Here is an 18,904-nt window from a genome sequence, read left to right as displayed (position 1 = left end):
TTCAGCCTGGAGAAGAGGAGGCTCAGGGGCGACCTCATCGCTCTCTACAGTTACCTGAAAGGAGGCTGTAAAGAGGTGGGGGTTGGTCTGTTCTCCCACGTGCCTAGTGACAGGACGAGGGGGAATGGGCTAAAGTTGCGACAGGGGAGTTTTAGGTTGGATGTTAGGAAGTACTTCTTTACCGAAAGGGTTATTAAGCATTGGAACGGGCTGCCCAGGGAGGTGGTGGAGTCACCATCCCTGGAGGTCTTTAAAAGACGTTCAGATGTAGAGCTTAGGGATATGGTTTAGTGGAGTACTTAGTGTTAGGTCGGAGGTTGGACTCGATGATCTTGAGGTCTCTTCCAACCTAGAGAAATCTGTGAATCTGTGAATCTGTGAAATTGGAGTCCTCGTGTTGGAAGTGGCTACGTGAAATCGCCGTCCTTGTGTTGGAATTCACTGTGTGAAATCACTGTCCTTGTGCCGGTGAGGGTTGTCCCAAATCAGCCTCCTGCTTCCTTCCGCATTAGTACGCGAAAACTTTGGGTGAAAGGAAGAACTCCAAACTTCACTCTTTTGTGGTACTTGTCCTGTTGCTCACCCTCGTGACCCACGCACCCGTCCACGTTGTGCACACGAGGATGCAGAGCCGCGGGCCTGCCTTAGGGCTGCGTGTTGTGGGCTGCGAGCGCATCGCGGCATGGACCCAGGTGGTGCGGGGTGAGCGAGACTGCTGGGTTTAGTCCCGGTTTTGGAACTGAAGTCCTTCGGGACTAAAGTTTGCTGCCAAGTCTCTGGCAGACCCAAAGGGGAGGGAAGGAGAAAGCCTTCAGTAACAAAACACTTGATTACTTCTTGTTCCGTTGCTCTAGATTTGTAGGAACGGCTCAGAAGCGTTCAAAAGCAGTCGTGTTCATCTGACGCTTCCCAGGCTCGGTCTGCACGCAGAGCGTGCCCCTGCTTTGCTTGCTTTGTGCTCGTTTTTTCCATCGCAGCAGAAGCGCAGCTCGCAGGTGGCGGTGGAGATGCTCACGGTGCCCTACGGGCAGCACCGCGTGCGTGGCAGGGCTGCGGCTCAGCCCCGCGCTGGGGCAAGCCACACGCTGCTGCTTCTTGTCTTGACACAAGTAAACCCGAAGGTAGGTGTGTTGAGTCCCTGCTGTGCCTGGGCGAGGCTTCGGCCTCGATTTGGGGAAGTTTTGGTGCTGTTTGAAGAGAAGCCTTGAGAAGTGCCGTTGGCAGCCATGCTCTGGAGAGGAGGGGAGCACGTAAACGTAGTCTAAAGATAATTTATGGTTTCTAAAGCTGCTGCTGAGTAAAACTTTCCAAGGCTGGCTTGTGACCTAGCTATCATCAGTACTAAAACTGAGAGCAGTCATTTTAAAGTAGCATTTTTAGCTGTGTTGAGGGGAAGGAGGAAAATAGGCTACCTTACTTCTTAAGCGTTTAATCTGCTTTGGTTTTTGTAGCGCGTGTGCAAATTCTTTCAGGCTTGAATCACGGGGCAACTTTCTTGTTAGCTGAGCCTCAGCTGGTTGAAGCCCCGCTTATCACCTGGTGTATCTTGTGTTTTTGCTGGGTTCGTTTTTACAGAGATGTGATGTCAGGCGTGCACCAAACCCCTCCTCAGCTGTCTTCCTGCAGCAGAAGCCCGCGGTGGCGCAGGAGGGAGGACTTTGGGTCACGTCGGGTTGAGCTGTTGGCAGCGGCACCGCGTGTTGGCAGGAGCTTTCCGAGGGAGATGCTGGAGAGCAGAGGAAGACTTCTCCTTGTTTTTGCAAATTAGCAAATGAAACCCTAAATAAATCGCTAAACTCGGTTCCCTTCTGTTGGGTTAAGAGGAGCAGCGTGCTCCGAAACCTTCGAATCCTGACTGGCCTGAGCCCACTGAAAACACCTTCCCTCCACCGCGGGCGCTGCCCCCATCTTGGTGTTGGCTCGCTTACTGGCAGATCACTCTTGTAACAGACCGTATAGCTTTAGGAAAACAGGATGTGTGCCCTGCCTTATATTTTGGATTCTCCTTCCAAGTATTTCTTTTTTAGGGCTGCTAGAAGTGGCAAGCCAGAGGAGCGCAGGAGCCTTTTGGGGGTGCGCGCGGGCTCTTCCCCAGGCCGGCTGCGGAGCGGTGCCGGAGGCTGCTGGCAGCAGATAGCGGCACCTCGGGGCTGCTGGCCATGGGCTGGCTGTGGGGGTTCCCCAAAATTGGGATTATTTGCAGGCAGATAGCAAGGCAGGCGCTGATACTGTGGCTGGTTAACTGAATTTCTCTCTGCCGAGGCCAAGTTCTCTATCAGCTCCTCGCCAGGAGTGCTGCTGAAGCCATGTTCCAGTGCTGTCCCCCTTCCCCTCCCAAGCTGGAGACAATTAGTTTTTCATCTTTTCATTGAACTAATTAATATGGCATTTCCTTCCCACAGAAGATTCTGGAATTTTTTAACACTGTATCAGTGCTAACTACGTCCCAGGCTGTTCTGGGTTAGAAGATGGCTTCTGTTCTTCCTTGTCTTGTCCGCTTAATTTTGCTTCTGATTTGGCATTTAAATTTTTTTTTTTCCGTTTCAGTTTCCCGTGAGCACGGTTGCAGTCGCAGGAGAAATGTAGGTCACGCTGAAAGTCCCATTCATGTCCCAGTTGGTCAGAGGCAGTGCTTACCAGCCGGCGCTGGCAGTGCTCGCAGGCACGCAGGTGGCTGCGCCGATGGGCGCTGAGTGCCGCGGTGTCCGGGAGCAGGGCAGCGTGCTGCCGGTGGCTCAGCACCCCGACGGATCCGTCCCAGCATCTGTGGGGACGGTGCCGAGAGCGATGGAGCGATCGGGGCAGGGAGAGCATCGCTGATGCTCACAGAGGTGGCAGAGAGGTGGCTGACAAACGTGCGGGTGTTTTGCTCTTTTCCCTTTCTCTCCAGCGGTCGCATTTGGGAACCAAGCCATGCTTGCAACCTGGGAGATGATGCGTAAGGGTTTGGGAGAGGATCAGGGGAAATAGAGAACTTCACTTCAGCAGTGGGTTTGAGATGGAAGTTTGTCTGAAAGACCTGCCAGCCGGAGCTGGAAGTGCAAGGCTGGGCAGGGTAGGGTGAGAGTGGAGCTTCTGCGGTGCTGGGTGGGTTTCTCTGCTTAGTAAAGTACTTGCTGGTAAGTGGTTTTTGGAGTGACGAGCCAGAGTTCGGGACCTGACGCACGCGTGGGGTGTCGCAGCTTCTTGCAGCACGTTTCGTTTCCTTCCTGGCAGTAACTGAATGCACAACTGCTAACGTAACTGGGGCAGCCTTCATCGCGCTTCACAGGAATTCACAGATGAAGCCTTTTCAGAAGGACCCTGCTTTCAGGCCTGGCAGTTCTTAGAATGGCTTCTACAACTGTTCTCATCAGCTAATTATAAATGAGCAATTAGTGCAGAAGAGCTTGCTGGGTGGTGGGTGCCCTTGTCCCCCGGCCCTGCCTTTCCAAGGGCAGCCTCAGCTCACGTTTCCCTCCCTGTTACTGTCTTTAAATAGCGGTTCCCTGCCTTTGAGCACAACCACGTTACAGAACGCTTCATCTCAGCCCGACGGTGCCCGGTGAGGGTGACCCTCTGAGGGCACCCAGCAGCGAGGCTTTTGGCTCAGGGACTCTTCTGGCCCATTTCTTTGTTGCTTTTTATTTTCCTTGATTTTTTTTCCTCGCTTTCTCCCATCCACTCTTTTATAGCGCACAGAGTGACAAGTTATTCGAGATCTCTGCTGTGTGTTGTGATTTCTTGCTTTCAGGGTTTCGCGTAGAGAGCGCTTCAGTTTTTACAGTTCCCCGAGGAAGCGATATGGAGTTATTAAAAATAAACCAGAACCGCCTTACCGCGTGCAGGGCTCGGCCTCGGGCTGCTCGTCGCAGGGAGCCTCGAGGCGGCCGCGGATCCTCCCTGGCCGAGCCCCGATCCTCGGGAAACTGGGCTCAAAATGCACGTGGGTTCGGGGAACGGCACACGGTGCCTGTCCAGGGCAGCCGTGTTCGGCCTCTCCGCGGCGTTGTGCCCATCCTTCAGGGTGCGTTCAATATAGATGTTTGTTGGCCATCTCTAATTCCCTCTGGTCCTTTCTCTGTGGATCTTGTTTATCGGTCTGTCTCATAAACACACACACAAACAAAGCAACCCGCTGTGAATCCTCGCCCCAAACTGTAGGAATCCTCGCCCCAAACTTCAGCTTTCTTGCCGGTGACACGAGAACATCCCGGCCATCTGGGGCTTTCTGTAGGGAGCACAAAGCTGTAAATGGGAATCAGAGGCGTGGGCACAGGCTATTAAGAGCTTATCTTTTAATGAAGATTATGCACTTTTTTTCTCCTGCCTTGCTGGCTGCGGGATGCTCTTTGATTTGAGCATCATCAACAGAGAGCTGCGGAGTTGAGGTAGGAGGCTCGAGCAGGGGCATGTCTGTGGGCACCGTCACCTCCCGGCGGCTGCCCTCGTCCCCACCACGGGCCCGGTGTCACCGGTGCCACCGTCACCAGGAGCAGCCTGGTGGGAGTCAGCGGGGCCGCGTCTCGGCCAAGAGCAGCGCCTGGAGAAAGCTAACTTCTGGCGGTTTGAAGGTCCCCGTTGAACAGAAGAAGATTGGTTTCTTTCATTTATTAATTGAAAGAAATGACCCAAAGTGTGGATGTGTTCTCCTCTCCTAAAGCGCTTTAAAACATCACACTGAAATAATAGATAAATCGAAGCTGAAACATTGCATTTTTTCCACAAATGTGGACAGGCTCCAGGACCATAAAAAGAGTTTGGAAAGGCTGTAAAACACATGTTAAACAATTTCTTACTTGAGGCACCTCTAGAAATATTTCTTTTCAAATAAATAAAATATTTAACTTGAAACCCATCTTTTTTGAAAGCCTTTTGTAATTAGAACCAGAATGTTTCTTCCTTAGCAGATGCGTATTAAGAGGGTAATACAGCAGCACAGTGAAGAACAACTCGAAGTACGTAAAACAATGATTGTTCTTAGGGCTTGCGTTCCTTCAAAAAGCACACGTTTGACTTCACCGGTCTTTTTTCCTTTTAATATTTATTGTGCTATAGATCCTAAACCGCCATTGGATGATAAATGACGGTAAGGCTTAAGATCTATGTGGAAAAATCGGGCAATGTGCAGGCTGTGTTGCTGTGGAGTCTTAACTCCTGGTCTGGTCAAAGAACCTTAACTTGTTAGTTCGCTGAAGTATCAAACAGTAAGTCCCACTGTGCTCTCGTAGCGGAGGTGAAATAAACATAGCTGGTAATGCGCATGTGTGATCTTTAATTAGATTTTGAGAAATTAAAAAAGTGTTTAAGCGTTGTGTGGAAATGAAGATAAACCGAAGATCTTAGCACGGAATGCATTAACGCAGCTGAAATGCTGGGGCTCGGGGTCCTCCCCGAGTTCGAGTCAAGACGTGTCTTTACGACCAAGCAGGGACTGGGGGAAGAGTGCTTCCTAACTGGAGATTGATTCAAGCTGCAGAAATGCCAGGGGTACGTCATGTGCTACGTATGGATTATTTTTGGTTTTTACAGAGGAGTCAGTTTTGATATTTAAACTTTTCCAAATGTCAATTGTTTCTGTGCAAAATCTCCTTGCCTCGAGTGCTCTGAGCCTCAGCCCAGCCAGGGGACTCGTCCTCGTGCTGCAGCCTCCTCTGAGCCCGCATCGTGACCCCGTGCGATGTTCGTGCGCGGCACCCGGAGCCGCCGTGGTCCATCAAGCAGTACCTTTCAGCGTCTTCCACAACCACCGGTTCCCGTCTGCAGGCACCTTGCGAAGGGGACAAAGTCCTGTCCTCGTTGCCTTTTTCCCCATCGCTTTGTGACGCTGGGGCTGGTTCGAGATGTTGGCACCTCGGTGCCTGTGCAGGGAGGGACCCCCGCTCCCGGGGGGCTGTGCTGCTGGCTGCTCATCCCCTGCTACCTGCAGTGCCCAGCTGCTCAGGATTCACCAAGTCATGCACTTTGTTTTTCCAGCGGGTTTCATCTACTTGTCACTGTGAATTTCCTGTAGGGAAGGCGATTACTTAAACAGCGCTGGCTTCTTCGGTGTTGTCTCTTCGCTGTAGAGCCAGGCGCTGTTACGTGGGGTCCCGACGTGACAAGTAGGGGAAGTTTTCGGGACATTCAAGTGCAGTTGACTTTCTGATACGCAATTTCTAAGAAAAATCCCAAAGTCGTTCCTGCCGCTCGGTGGAACAGGCGCTGCCGCCGTGCCGGGGCTGTGCTGTTACCAGCGCGCCTGGGCCTTGCTCCGGCAGGCGAGCGCTGCCCTGCCTTCGCTGCCTCCATCCCCTTGCAGGGAGGGAGCTGAGCTGCCTGCTGCCGTGCTGGCGGGCACGGGAGCTGCTGTGGGGCTTTGTGGAGGCAGGGCCGTGCTCCCCGTGCGGTGCCAGCGCCCGAGTGCCCCTCTGGGGAGGCTCTGGGTACCTTGGTCCCGTACTAGAACAGTACCCGGCTCCTGCTGGCAAGCGGCGTGACCGCTGGGGCTGGTGCCTTCAGTATTTTTCCTAAACCCCAGCAGAACTTGGTCGACTTAATCTTTAATGGAAAAGCCGAAAACGGCAAAGCTGCTGCTTTATATAGCAACCAGCCCGACCAGTTGGGTTGTCCCACCTCCTGGGAGGCACTGCTAAGGAGCTCGTTAGGCTGGATGCTTTTAAGTACGGTATTTAAGGTGTAAATGTGGTTAACCTTTTACACATGAAAGCTTGCTTTCAGCCAAAAGATACTCTCAGCATGCCCAGCGAGGCGGGCAGCCGGGAACTGCCCAGAGGTTTGTTCCCAAATGAACTGCTGCTTTGAGAAAAGGAGATAATTTTTCAGACCCCTTGTTTCTGAACCATCTGGTCTTTGGGTGAAACCCAGAAAAAACACACTGTGTGCCTGCAGCTAACGTGTCCCACAGCAAGGGCTTTAATTCCCGGGGGCAGCTTCCCTGTTTCAAGGCGGGAGGTGAGGGATTGTGCCCAGGAGCGGGCTCCTGCTCTACAGGGCTGCCGTGGGGAGGGAGGGGGCAGCGCCACGCACGGTCCTGCCGGCTGGCGCTCTGCATTTGGGCCAGAAAACTTGCCTTTGGTGGAGACCCCTTCAGGGCCTTATCTCAGGAGTGATCAGGACCCACAGCTCCGGCACGTGGGGGGCTGCCGAGCTCTGCGTGCTGTGGGGCTCTGCCCATGCAGCCCAGGGCTGTTCGTGTTTGCGCCCTGTGGATCGGTGCCCAGCCTCCGCTGCCTTCGTAGGAACGGCTTTCCGTGGAAATTCCCCTTTGCGTGGAGCGTGGTTTGGGGGCTGCAGCTGAAAAAGCACCAAGTTAGGGCGCAAGATCCCTGCTCGCTCGCGTGCAGTTGTTGTCCGTGGTGAGCGCCGAGCTCGGCCGCAGCGTGCGTGTGGCTGGCTCCTGGCGTGGCTGTGGTGGGCACGTCTTCAATGTCCTCAAAAACGGCCCCAAAGCACCCAGCTCAGCACACATCCATGGGATGGGACTGCTGGGGAGGTACCCCCGGCTCAGAAGGAAAGGGTTTTTTGACGTTAACTTTGTAAGGAGCTGCCTCTAAGTGTCAGCTCACTGTAGTTGTGGAGCTCGTATTGAAATCCCAAGCAGCCACCAGGCGTTGCAGGGGCACGGGGACCAGCCGCTTGGGGAGCGTCACCTTGTCTCGTGGAAAAAGCAGCGCAGAGAAGGCACGGGCAAGGAGCGGGCGCAGCGGCGTGATGCCGGGTCGAGGGCTGCTGCTCCTCCTGGGGCTGCTCCCTCGCTGCGGTGCCGTGTCCCAGCTGCACCGGGGCTCTCCATGCCCCAGCAGGGTCCGGGGCCGTTTGCTGGGGGTGCCCGGGCTGCATGCGGCTCGTCCTCCCTCCCTCCGAGCAGGAGGCACATGGCCACGCATGCGGCGAGCTGCTCGCCGCCTCGCTTCCTGCTCCGTCCAGGAAGCCAGAGCAGAGGAATTTCTCGCGTCTGCCGATGCATGTAAATATATATAATTTTTTTTAAAGGCAGAGCAGCTTTCCTGTGACTTCAGCAGGAGCCAGCCTGTGCCTCCGAGCGCCGTGCCGTGTGGCTGGGCTGGATGAGCAGCCCCAGCACGCGGCTCCCTGCTGCGCGCGGGCGCTCCTCGGGCTCCGTCCCTCCGCACCTGGCCGCCCGTGGGAGCTTTCCTGGCAGCGCAGCCCACGCCGTGCCCGTCTCCTCTCCGTGAGTCACCTTCATCTGTTCCAACACGCTTCTGGTCCCTGGCAGCGGCCCGGCCCGGCGCTCGTCTGCGGGGCTGCTCGGGCGCTGCGCGAGGGACGCGGGTGCTTCCCTGCACCGCAGCCGGCCGAGCTTTAGGTTGGGCCATGCGATACTGCTCCTGCCTCAACAGTGGTTGTAGAAATGCGTTTATCGGGGTGGAGGAAGCGAAGGCCTTTTCTGCACGTTGCAGTTCCTGGCGCTACTCTTAGCGATTAATAGGCTTAGAGAAAACTCTGTTCCATCTGTTTTTTTTCTGCCGCAGCGCGGGCTGAGCTGCTGCTCATGGGTTGCGCTGGCACGGCTGCCCGCAGGCCTGTCGGAACTGGGATGGGGACCGCAGGCTTTTTTAAAAGCAAAAAGGAGGGGGGAGCTTTTCGGGTGCCGGGAACTCTTTTGGGCTGGATTAGTCCCCGGGTCTGATTTGCAGCGCGGCAGGTTGGTGACGGGCCAGAAGAGCTCAGTGGTGTCGCTTTGGGGCAGAACCTTGAAGGTTGCTGGCAGGGGTCTTTAACCGTCGGGCAGGTACTGAACGCCGGCTGGGGCTTGCCAAGGCCTTGGCTGTTTGCTTTCTGTTGAATGATTCACGTAGCGTGCCTTCAAAAACAAAGCAGAACCCCGAAGGTACCGGAAGAAATCGGTGTCGCGGGGCCCTGGTCGGTGCGCGGCGCTGGCCCGGTGCCGGCACACGGTGTGGGGAGCGTGCCGGCGGTCAGCCGGGCTCTCCTCCTCGGCTCAAAAATCCCTTATAGGGAAAATGGAGCAAACCCAGAAGGAGCTTCTGGGGATGCGGCGACAGAAATAGCAAGCGTTCTGCTTGGGAACTCGCCGGCGAGCGCGAGATGTGTCTGCGCTCAGCCTGCAGGGCTTTTCCCCCCTCCCCACTCCTCGCGTCCTGTTGTTCCGTTTGGACCATGGGATTTCTCTCTCGAAATCAGTCCCTGGGGCTGAAGGCGTGGGGCGTGCGGGGGCTCGGGCAGCCCCGGTGCCGACGGGAAGCATGCAGGCTGCCACCGCCGTTGTGTGCGCGTTCCCAGCAGCCGTCGGCTTCTCCCCGAGCCGGCGAGCAGCGCGCCAATTTGGTAAGCTTCCCTGCACCTGTCTGCCGCGCTTTGCAGCCTCGGCGTCACAACGCCGTTCGTCATTCAGCCGGGACAATGTCCCCTTGTGTGCGGGGCTCCCGGCGGGGAGGGGACGGGGCGGCCGCGCTCGGGGCTCGTCCCCCGCTCGCCCATGGGCTTCCCGTGTGAAACGGGACGGGAAAACGACCCCTGCCAGGGCCCCGCGGAGCGAGCAGGGGGGTGTGAACGTGGGTGAGGAGCAGCAGCTCCTGCAGAGCTGCTCGGGCCCGGTGACGGTGCCTGCCTCTGGGTGGTGGCTCTGCCAGTGCTTAAACGTGGGCCGGGGGCTGATCTGGCGCAGGGGGGTGGCACGAGGGTGGCTGGCACCCAGGCGGCCCCGGCCACGTGGTTCTCACCCAGGGTTTCTGTGCTGGGGAGGTGCCCCACGGGGTGCCCTCCTTGCAAGGACCCCCTCAGCCTGAACGTGCCATGGGGCCGGCGTGCGGCTTGTCTTCCCCAAGCAGCGTCGGGGGGGGTGGCAGGAAACCCAACGGAGGAGATTCCGACGTTTTTCCGTGTTTAGTACGCCTGTCCCAAAGCACAGCAACACGACGTTTGCACTTCTCTTCTGACAGCGAAGCGGTGATGCAGTTCGGGGCTTTAAATGAATGGTGTTCAGCGGAGGTAACGCAGAAGGCAAAGCCCAGACCCACCCGAGTCCTCTGCGCCTTCGCAGAAGCGCAGGTATTCCCATAAGCCGTTTCAGAGCTTGTTAAATAAGAGCTTAACGTTCAGTAGCACAGGCTGGCATGCCTTGGGTAGTCGTAACGTTATTAATTAGAACGGTATTTTTGTGTGGAAATCGTGATATGAAACACGCTTGTGGAGCTTGCTGTTGGTTCTCGCTTCGCTGTGCTCGGAGCTGATCTTCAGCTCTTGGCGTGTCTGCAAATGCTGGGGGCCCGATAGTTGATATTTCGGTAAAATTTTAACGCTCTCTGTAAGATAAGGAACCTCTCCCTTCCTAGCTTGTTCCAGATAAAGGAAGGAATAGCATTCGGCTGGCTGCCCCGCTAGGAGGAAATGGATGAAGGAGAAATATTGCCATTTTCCTGGCTGCGCTGGCGGCTGGGCTGTGGAACTTGGAGGCTGGGGCAGCTTCGCAGCCCTGGGAGCCAGGGCGCTGTGGTGACGCTTGGAGCAGGGGCAGCAGCTGCGCCCTGAAGTCCCTTGGGGACGTTGCGGTGGGGCGGGGGATCCTCACCGTGTTGGAGGTTTAAGGTCGTGGTGTGGAGCTGCGGCCGCGGGCTCAGCGTGCCCGTGCGAGGGCCGAGGGAGGCTCTCACCCCGTGGGCGTTCAGCCGGGCCCGTCCCCTAACACGTGAATCGCTCCAGCTGGCAGCTGGGCCTGGGGAGAAGCCGTGCAGGTGACGGAGGAGCCGCGGGCATTACCAGCTGCAGGGCGGGTGGCCCGGCGCCCCGATGGCTTGCGGACCGCGGTGGCCCCGGCGCAGAGCTGAGCAGAAACCTTCAGCTTTGGTCCCCCCCCCAGCAGCGGGGTGCAGCCGAGGTCACCCGGGGCCGTCACCGCAGGGAGCACGGGCTCGTTGGTTTCTGGTGGGGCTCAGAGCGCGTCCCTGGGTCGTGCTGCCGGAGGAGGAAACGCGGGGTGTAACAGCCCGCTGATGCTATCTGCCCTCCGGGCCACGCAGGGGTTCCTGTTGTGCTCAGCCCCGGGGAGCTGGGAGGTGCTGCTCTGCCTGGGCTCCTGCAGCCGTGCCGTGGAGCTGGGCGCCCCTGGCTCCTTCCTCGAAAGCCACCCAAAACCCCATCGTTGTCCGTGCCCCCGGCGCAGGCAGCTGGGCGCTGGAAACGGGCATCAGGTGGGCATGCTGCTGTCCGGCCCGGGGGGTGTCGTCTCTCATGGGGTAAAATCAGCCCTGTGGCTTGCCATTAGTGCGCGGGGGCACTGACGGAGGCTGTAGGATAGGCCAGGCCCTGCCGTGTTGAGCCAGAGGCCCTCATTTCAGTGCCAGAACAAAACTGAAAAGGAAAGCTCCCCAGCCCCCAAGAAGAGGCGAGCGGTGCTCTTCTCCCTGCTCGCGTTTTGGCTCAGCAGGACCAAGAGCGCGAAGCTTCCCCCGGCGCTGCCTGAAGTTTAACGTGCTGGATCCAAGGGGCTGCGTCTGTGCGGTCTGGTGATAAAAAGCCCCCCCTGAGCCCGCTCCGTGCTCCGGCTGCTGCAGCGGAGCCGCTGTCGAGCGCGGGGCTGCAGCCAGGAGCCACCCGGGGCTCCCGTGCTCCTTTGGCTCTTGCCGTGGAAGGCAGGGGCCGTGCCCGGGCGAGGGAGGTTTGCGGCCGCCTGCATCGCTGCGTCGTCAGCAATGCGCCCAGTGCCTTGCCGAGCTGGGGTGGCCGTGGGTAAGGCAGTGCCCGGCACCAAAGGGCACAGACGTTTCTGGAGCCGGTGGTGTCAGACTTGCGGGGGGAGATAGAGATCTGCTCGCAGCCAGCTCGGCGCGGAGGAGGCTTTGCAGGAGAGCTCTTACTTGTACGTGGCTTTCTCGATCCGGGTTAGGGCGGAGGAAGGAGGAAGGGGAGGCTCAGCACCGCGCTCGGCTTGCTGCTCGCAGCACAGCTCGCTTCCAGGGCGCCCTGGCGGCGGCGGGGCTGCGCCGAGCGGCTGCAGCAGGGAGCTCAGGGAGCTCCTCCGGCCCCCGGGGGGCTCGGGGGGGAGGCTGGCTGTGTGGGAGAGGCACGCGGTGCCGGCAGAGCGTGGGGGCTGCAAAATAAATCCCCCAAACACCAGCTCTGGAGCCCAGCAGGGTGGTACGGGGGCAGAGGAGGCCGCTGGTCCCGCTGGCTGGGAGGAGGAGGCAGCCCCGTGGAGGCTGGGAGAAAATGGCTGCGCCGCATCCTCCTCGTGCTGGGCAGTGTTAGGGTGTGAGGACAGCCCCTGGGTGCCAAACACACAAAACGTTTTTGTACCCGGCCCCTGGGGGTGCTCGGCCGGGCGCTCCCCCCCATGCCGCGCGGAGGCGGTGCCGGGGAGAAGGCCGCGGCGAGAGGATGTAGCAAACACAATCTTGGGAAAGATGAAAAAAAAAAAACACCGAGTGGGTGGCGATGAGAAGGAAGAGGAGGAGACAACCCAGACGATGAAGGAAAACAGGATCCTCTGCGAGAGATGGGAACGCTGGAAAGGAGCCAGGAAGGAAGCCTGAGAAAATGGAGAGAGAAGCAGGCCGGCCAGCGCTGCGCCGAGCGTGTCAGCAGGTATTCCTGGCACTCGGCTGCACGCAACTGCGAGGGGAAAACTGGTGACGTGCGTGGAGTAATTGGAAGATGTTTGTTTGAGTCGAGCCGTAATTGCCGCTTAAAAACTGATATTTTGTGAGCGGAGGTTTCGTGCGGGCTGGTGGCTTGTCCGGGGGGGGCGGTGGGAGCTGACCTGGCGGTGCAGGTGGCTGTGCTCAGGGGGAGCTCCATGCTCAGCGACTTGTATTCGCCTGTGCTTTCTGCTGAAGAAGCCTTCTCTTCCCTCCCTGCCAAAAAAGAAGGGAAAAAAAAAACCCTGCGTGGGAGCCGTGCTCAGCAGCGTGGGCAGGAAAGCCCCAGCCCCGTGTCCCTGCCGCCATCCGGCCCCCAGTGCTGCTGGGCACGGCTGGGGGCGAGCAGCAGCTCCTGCTCGGGCACCGCAGCACCTAGGTTGGTAAAAAAAAAACAAACCAAACCAAAACAGACGGGTGGCAGGTTAAAAACAGGCGGGCGGCAGCGCCGTGGCTGCCAGCAGAAGGAGATGCAGGGCGGTCGTGGCCACGTTGCTCAGCACCGCAGGGACGGGGCCGCCTGGGGGTTCTGGAGGTGCCGCCGGTTGTCTGCAGGCGAGGGCTGGGTGCAGGAATTGCTGCCGCCGGCAGCCCCGTCCTGACCCAAAGACTCGGCCCCACGTTAAGCGAGGGGGCAAAGCGGGCCCTGCTCTGCTGCAGCACGGCTCTAGCCGAGGAGGTGTTTAAAAAACGGCTCGTTCGAGACACCTGTTTGCAGTGCCGTGATTTCTTTTTATAGCCTCGCTTCTCGCGGCGTTTAGGCCAAACGGAGGTGCTTAATGAAGGCAGGAATGCTCTCTTCGTAGACACACACACACACACAAAAAAAAAGGAAACGAAGCAAAACCGCTTTGAAAATGTCGCGGTGTGCTCGCAGCGACCCACCTGTGACCGACGGACACGGAACGGCTCGCGGCCTCTTCCTAGAAGCTGAACCAGCGGCGCTGCTGCTGCTGCTGCTGGGCCGCTCGGCGAGGTGGGGCCCAGGCAACCTCGAGGGGGGTGCTGCAGGGGTCCCCTGCTCTGGGGTCGGGCTGCCGTGGGTGCTGGCTCGTGGGTACCAGCCCGAAAAGCTTGTGGGGCACCCTTCTGCTTGTGAGAAGCTCGAATGAGCCTCGGTGCCTGGTGAGGCATCCCTGGAGCGTGCCGAGGCCTCGGGCAGGCTGCGCTGCCTTCGCTCCTCTGGCACCTCGTGCCTGCAGTCGGGGATGATGAAGTTCTGAGTTTTGGAAACTGCTGGCTAGTGTAGGAGATGGACAAATTTGCAGCTTGGGGTTATCGCTGCGTTGCCCACGGTCCGGAGGGGTTTTGGCCCCCCTCTGGGAGGGCACGGAGATGGCTCTGGAGAAGGCCCCGCCAGTCCCTGAGTTCTCGGCGTCTTCTGAAGGTGAAAATGCAACGGGGTTTTGCTTCTGCTTTGAAACCGCAGAAGGAAGGGGTGCCACAAACCTGCCTTCTTTCCAACACAAAGGCTGAGGAGGTCGGCACGTGTGGGAGGAGGACACGAAACCCTCCCGGAGACCCCAGCCCCGCGGCCGGCCCGAGCTGCAGTGGGGCCGCCGCTGAGCCTGGGCGGCCTGGCAGCGGTGCTGGCTGCTGCGAGCTGGAATCTGTCTTCTGCTTAAAATAGAAGATTGAAGCATTCCTGGTGTAGTAACTGAAAAAAATAATCTAACGTTACCAATAGTTTTGTTTTGAAATTACTCAGCGTGACGCGTGTAACTTTCTTTCTCGGGGAATTCACAACAGCTCGCGATGCACCTCCTGTGGTTGCTGCACCGCGAGTAGTTGCCTGTTGTTCACATGCGTGCACAGTGCCCGTCCGTCTGCTCCGATGCGGGAAGGCTTCTGGAATCTGCTCGTTTGAACGCTGTAAGGATATCTTTATAATAAAGCTGTTGAAATATTTACTCGGTAGCAGACAAACGTGTGACGTGGGAGCGTCCGAAGCAGCCCCTGGGCTGCAGGTATTTTTATGGAATCAACTCTCCTTAAAAAACAAACAAACAGAAAAAAACCACGGAAACTCTTTGACTGAAATCAGGGCCTGTTGGTGGTTGTGTATTGCCTTAAATTATTTAAGGCGTAACGATGGCAAGGAAATAAAGGTGGATGGTTGAGGGCTGTGATCTACCCAGTTAATCCCCATCCCCTCCGAGGAAGCCGTGCGGCGTGCGAAGCTTTCCCTCCCGCTGCACTCACTGCTGGGCAGCTCCCAGGCCTCCGCGGTCATCCTCCCTCGTCCCAAAACCTGACCGTGTGCTTGGCGTCAGCAGGGCTCCAAGTGTTTGAGTTCCTGGCCCAGCGTCCCGGCGCCCTGGCAGCCTCCCGTGGGCACCCTGCGGTTGTGCGGTGCCGGGGCGCTCCCGGGGGCACCGCTCTCCTTTCTCTCCCTCTGCAGACCCTGCAGCCTCGTCCTTTCTGCTCCCTTCCCGGGGGCGGTGCTGTGATGCCGGGGGATCAGGAAGGCTGTGCCGGGCTGGCGGAGCCCTTTCACTGAGCTCTGCTTTTCGTCTCCGTCCCCACCTCGGGCTTTCCAGGCGGCGCTGCGCAGCCTGGGGCAGCAGCTGGGGGCTGTGCGCTCGCACCTGCCCTCGGCTGCCCGGCTCAAAGAGCTTCGAAATTAAAAGTTTGGAGGGCGTGCGTTAATTGGAGTACTGCTTTGGAGCCGGAGGAAGTCAGGTGGGAAAGCAAGCGGTCGCTCGTCGTGCCTGGTCCAGGAAAATGTGCTCGTGGAGGGCACCCCGCACACGAGGAGCCAGCACGGCGTTAATCTGGCCCACGGCTGCTTTACGACCAGGCTCCGGGATAACTTCTACAAACTGTGCTGTTCGTCTCTGCCTGTCTGTCCAAGGACTGCGCTCCTGATCCCATTTTTATGCATTTAATGTGCCGGCAGCTTTTTTTAACTGCCTCCACCTGGAAACAACCAGGGAGTGCTTCGGTGGAGGTAAAAACGCTGCTTTATTTCGGTGGGAGGCGGGGGATCTCTCGGTAAATAACGCCAGCAGCCCCAAAGCCCCGCAGCTGAGAGGCATTGTTCCTCGCACCCTAATAAAAGTGGAAAGCAGGCAGGGGGTGGGGCGGCAGCGCGGGCTGCGAGGCAGGGATCAAAAGGACAAACAGAAGCAGAAGGCGGCGGAGGGAGGCACAAAGAGCCGCAGCTGAGCGCGGCGGCGGGCAGAGCGCGGCGATTAGGGGAGGCCGAGAAACAATAGCACCGACGTGGCACGGCCACAAAGGCGCCACGGCCCCACCGTGTGTCCCCATCTCGGCCGGAGCTGCCCCCTGCCAGAGGTCCCCGGTGGCCGTTCCCTCCTGGCCTGTGGCGCGGCAACGTGCTCCCCGGCTCGGGTTGCCCGGGGCTGGCTGGTGTCGGAGCCGGGGGCTGCTTTCGCTTCAGTCCTGCGAAGCCCGAGCGTGCTCCCCGAGCGCGGCCGCGGCTCCTCCAGCTGATGGAACCGGTTCTCACAGCCCGCGTGCAAGCCCGGCTTTGTTGGTAGAGCCTGGAGGCTTGTAGCGCGAGCGTTTGCTGTGACGATTTACGCTGGATTAGGAGCTGGGAGCAGTGTTTGGGCGGAGGCAGCGGTACGCGCCGCTGAGGCCACCCCTGTGCCGCCAGCCCCGAGCAGGGCCGCGGGCAGGTCCCACGAGGAGCAGGGTGCCTGCCATGGGGACGGTCCCCTCAGCCCCCGCTGCCTGTTGGAAGCCACTGCCGCCAAATCCAGCCTGTGAGCGCTTTAAAGGCGCTGCCTGCGCGTGGGGAAGGGCTGGCTGCGCTGGGCAGGCCGCTGCAAGGCAGCTCCCGGGCCCACGAAGCCTCCGCGCTGGCCGTAGGAGTTTCTAGATTGCGAAAATAATAGCTGGGCAGGTCAGCGCGGTTGTATCCTGCTCCTCCCTCGCAGCCCGTGTTTGCTTGCCTTTGTTTGGGTCTCGTCTTGCTCCGACTTGCCCCTGCCGGTGCTGCCGGCTTGGGCTTCGCAGAGCCAACGCTTCTGTGCGAGCGGCTCTCTGCCCGCGCGCTTAATTAAAAGGAGCCCAGGCGCAGCCCGAGAAGACTTGGCTTTCCCGTCCGACGTCTCGCGTGCCGGGAGGCTTGCTGGGCCGGGGCTTGAGGGAGGAAGCTAGCGCAGCAGCGTTCAGCTGACGGAGCAGCTGAATGACCGCTTGGGGCCCAGGGGGCGACGGGTCGGGAGGGGGAGGGAAGCCGAGATGGATGCCGAAATCTGGAATCTGCTTCTTAAATTTCCTCCCTCCCCGGCGAGGGCGAGAGCGAAGCTGAGCGCTGCGTGTTTGCCTTGGCTGCGCGTTGCCTGCCGCCCGCTCCTCCGCTGCCTGCCTGGGGCAGAGACGAAGGGCGGAGGGTTTCTCGTGGTGCGAGCGAGTACTTTTCCCTTCAGCGGCGTTTGCTTGTTTGTAGTTGAATTGCATTGAAAAAATAATCCCGCGTTATTGAAGAAGGAGTGGGCGAGCAGCTGCATCAACTGCCATGGTAACTTCAAGGGCTTCACCCGTGGCTGTCAGCGCTGGCTGCTCAGCGCTGCGCCGACTCTTAATGCAGAAGAGTTTCCAGGCCGTTTAATTATTTTGTCTCCTCCTTTTAAAACAAACCCACACAAAGCCGCCTGAGCTGCCTCTTCCCTGAGCTCCCTCTTCCTCGATGCTCCCTTTGCCGACCCAGGCACATCGGTGCGGCGGGGCCGCGTGATGCCAGCCCGGCGCCCGCGGAGCGTACGCCAGCGCGTGGCCGCATCCTGCCCACGCCGCCCGCTGCCCCTCGCTTCTCCCCGTGCTCAGGCAGTGCCAGCACCCAGCGGGGGCTTTGGCGGCCGTCAGGCTCCGGGCACTGCCCCTCATCGCGCCGCCCGCTTGGGGCGACGGCGGTGCAAACCCTGCCCTGCCGCTTTTTGTCGCGCAAGCGGGGAGAAAACGTGGGCACGCGGGCGCTTGGCTGTTACCAAAATAATGGTGAAGCAGGAGCTGGGAGAGACGGGAAGCCAGCTTGGGGCAGGGCTGCAGGACAGTTCCCGAGGCTCAGCACCTCGCGCTGCCTTGGAGCCGCCGCTGCGGCCACCCCGGGGACCCCCCGGGCGGGCAGCGGCGCGCGCATCCTGCGGGGCCTCGCACGAGGCCGGCGGCCTGTCCGCGGGCGTGCGCGCCGCTCTCGGCGCGTGGCCGCCAGAAATTCGGCGCCGCTCTCCGGGCTGGATCCCTGCTGACGCCGGCGACGCCGCGAGGCGTGGGAACGAGGCGAGGCACGCTGCGTGGCGGGGGCTGGCCCAGCGCCGCCCTACGCGCTCGCCGCTTTCCGTACGAGCAGGCGCGGGTTTCTGGTAACGTCCCTCGCGGCTTCCTGCGCGGCACCACCCATCTTAGCTTCGCTCAGCATCCCAGCAGAGTTTAAAATGGTTTCATTCTGAATAATTTATCTCCCGGGGAGAGAGGGAGGGAGGGAGGGAGGGAGGCGGCGGTGAGCAGCACGGAGCCGTTGGCCGGGGCTGTGCCTGCCCTGCTGCCGGGGGGCCGCGAGCCCCCAGCCCGTCCCGCAGAGGCGGCGAGCGGCGCGTCCCCCCCCCACCCCTCCCCGTCCTCCCGCAGCTTTGTTTCTCCCAGCGTTTTCTGGCGAACAAAAGCGCCCGCGTCCCGGGGAGAGGCCAGCTTTGGGAGCCGTCCCGACCTCCTGACCCGCCTCCGCGGAGGCTCAGCCGCTCCTTTGTTTTTCGGGAGGCTTTTTCAGGGGGCTCCCCCCCCCGGCCCCGGCCCCTCTGCCCCGCTGCAGGGGCGCAGGGCCGCGGTGCGGCCGCCCGGCCGGGCGCTCGTCCCCTAATGGTCACGAGCGCAGGCGAAGAGCTTCAAAATGGAGGCGGCTCTCGCCACCTCCCCGTCCTAGCGCGTGGGCCCGCGCTGCCCTACTTCTCGTGGGGATCAGGCAGCTCTTTTTGAAGCTGTACAAAGACATTTGGATGCGTTAGTTTACATGGAATTAATCTCCAGATTCCAAACATGCTTTCAAGCTGGTTTGGCCTTGTTTTGCTGCGAAAGGGGGCCAGCTCCACGTTGTAGGCAGTAACTGTTGTAAGTGAGAGCTGGGCTGGAACGGTGAGAGACTAGCACAGGCACCACATTCAATCCATTAAAAGGAATTTTTGGCTCACAGACAAAACAAATTGAAAAATCTCATTCTTTGTGTACCACATCAGCGGTGACAGAAAAACAGAGCGAGGCTGCGGGGCGATCCTTCTAGTAACTGCAAGAACCCGTCGGAAGGGCTTCGAGCCACGGTTCCTTCACAGGAAAAATAAGAA

At 59.3% G+C, this 18,904-nt stretch overlaps 1 protein-coding gene across 4 annotated transcripts in view; it reads left to right on the top strand.

The window, feature by feature from the left end:
* The window catches only part of ANKRD11 (ankyrin repeat domain containing 11), a 125,126-nt gene that overhangs the window by 37,785 nt on the left and 68,437 nt on the right, over positions 1–18,904 (top strand). Inside the window, exon 1 of one of the 4 annotated variants that reach the window (XM_083851767.1) lies at positions 122–12,546. The exons of the other annotated variants lie outside the window; for them this stretch is intronic. The gene's annotated coding sequence lies outside the window, so the exon portion shown is untranslated. Of the gene's footprint in view, positions 1–121; positions 12,547–18,904 lie in introns of those variants that run through there. 4 annotated transcript variants of the gene reach the window in all.

The sequence above is a fragment of the Anser anser genome (assembly GCF_964211835.1).
Source record: "Anser anser genome assembly, chromosome: 11".
In the NCBI taxonomy this organism is placed as follows: Eukaryota; Metazoa; Chordata; class Aves; order Anseriformes; family Anatidae; genus Anser; species Anser anser.
The sequence above is the reverse complement of the archived record's forward strand: the minus strand, read 5'-3'. Positions and strand labels throughout refer to the sequence as shown.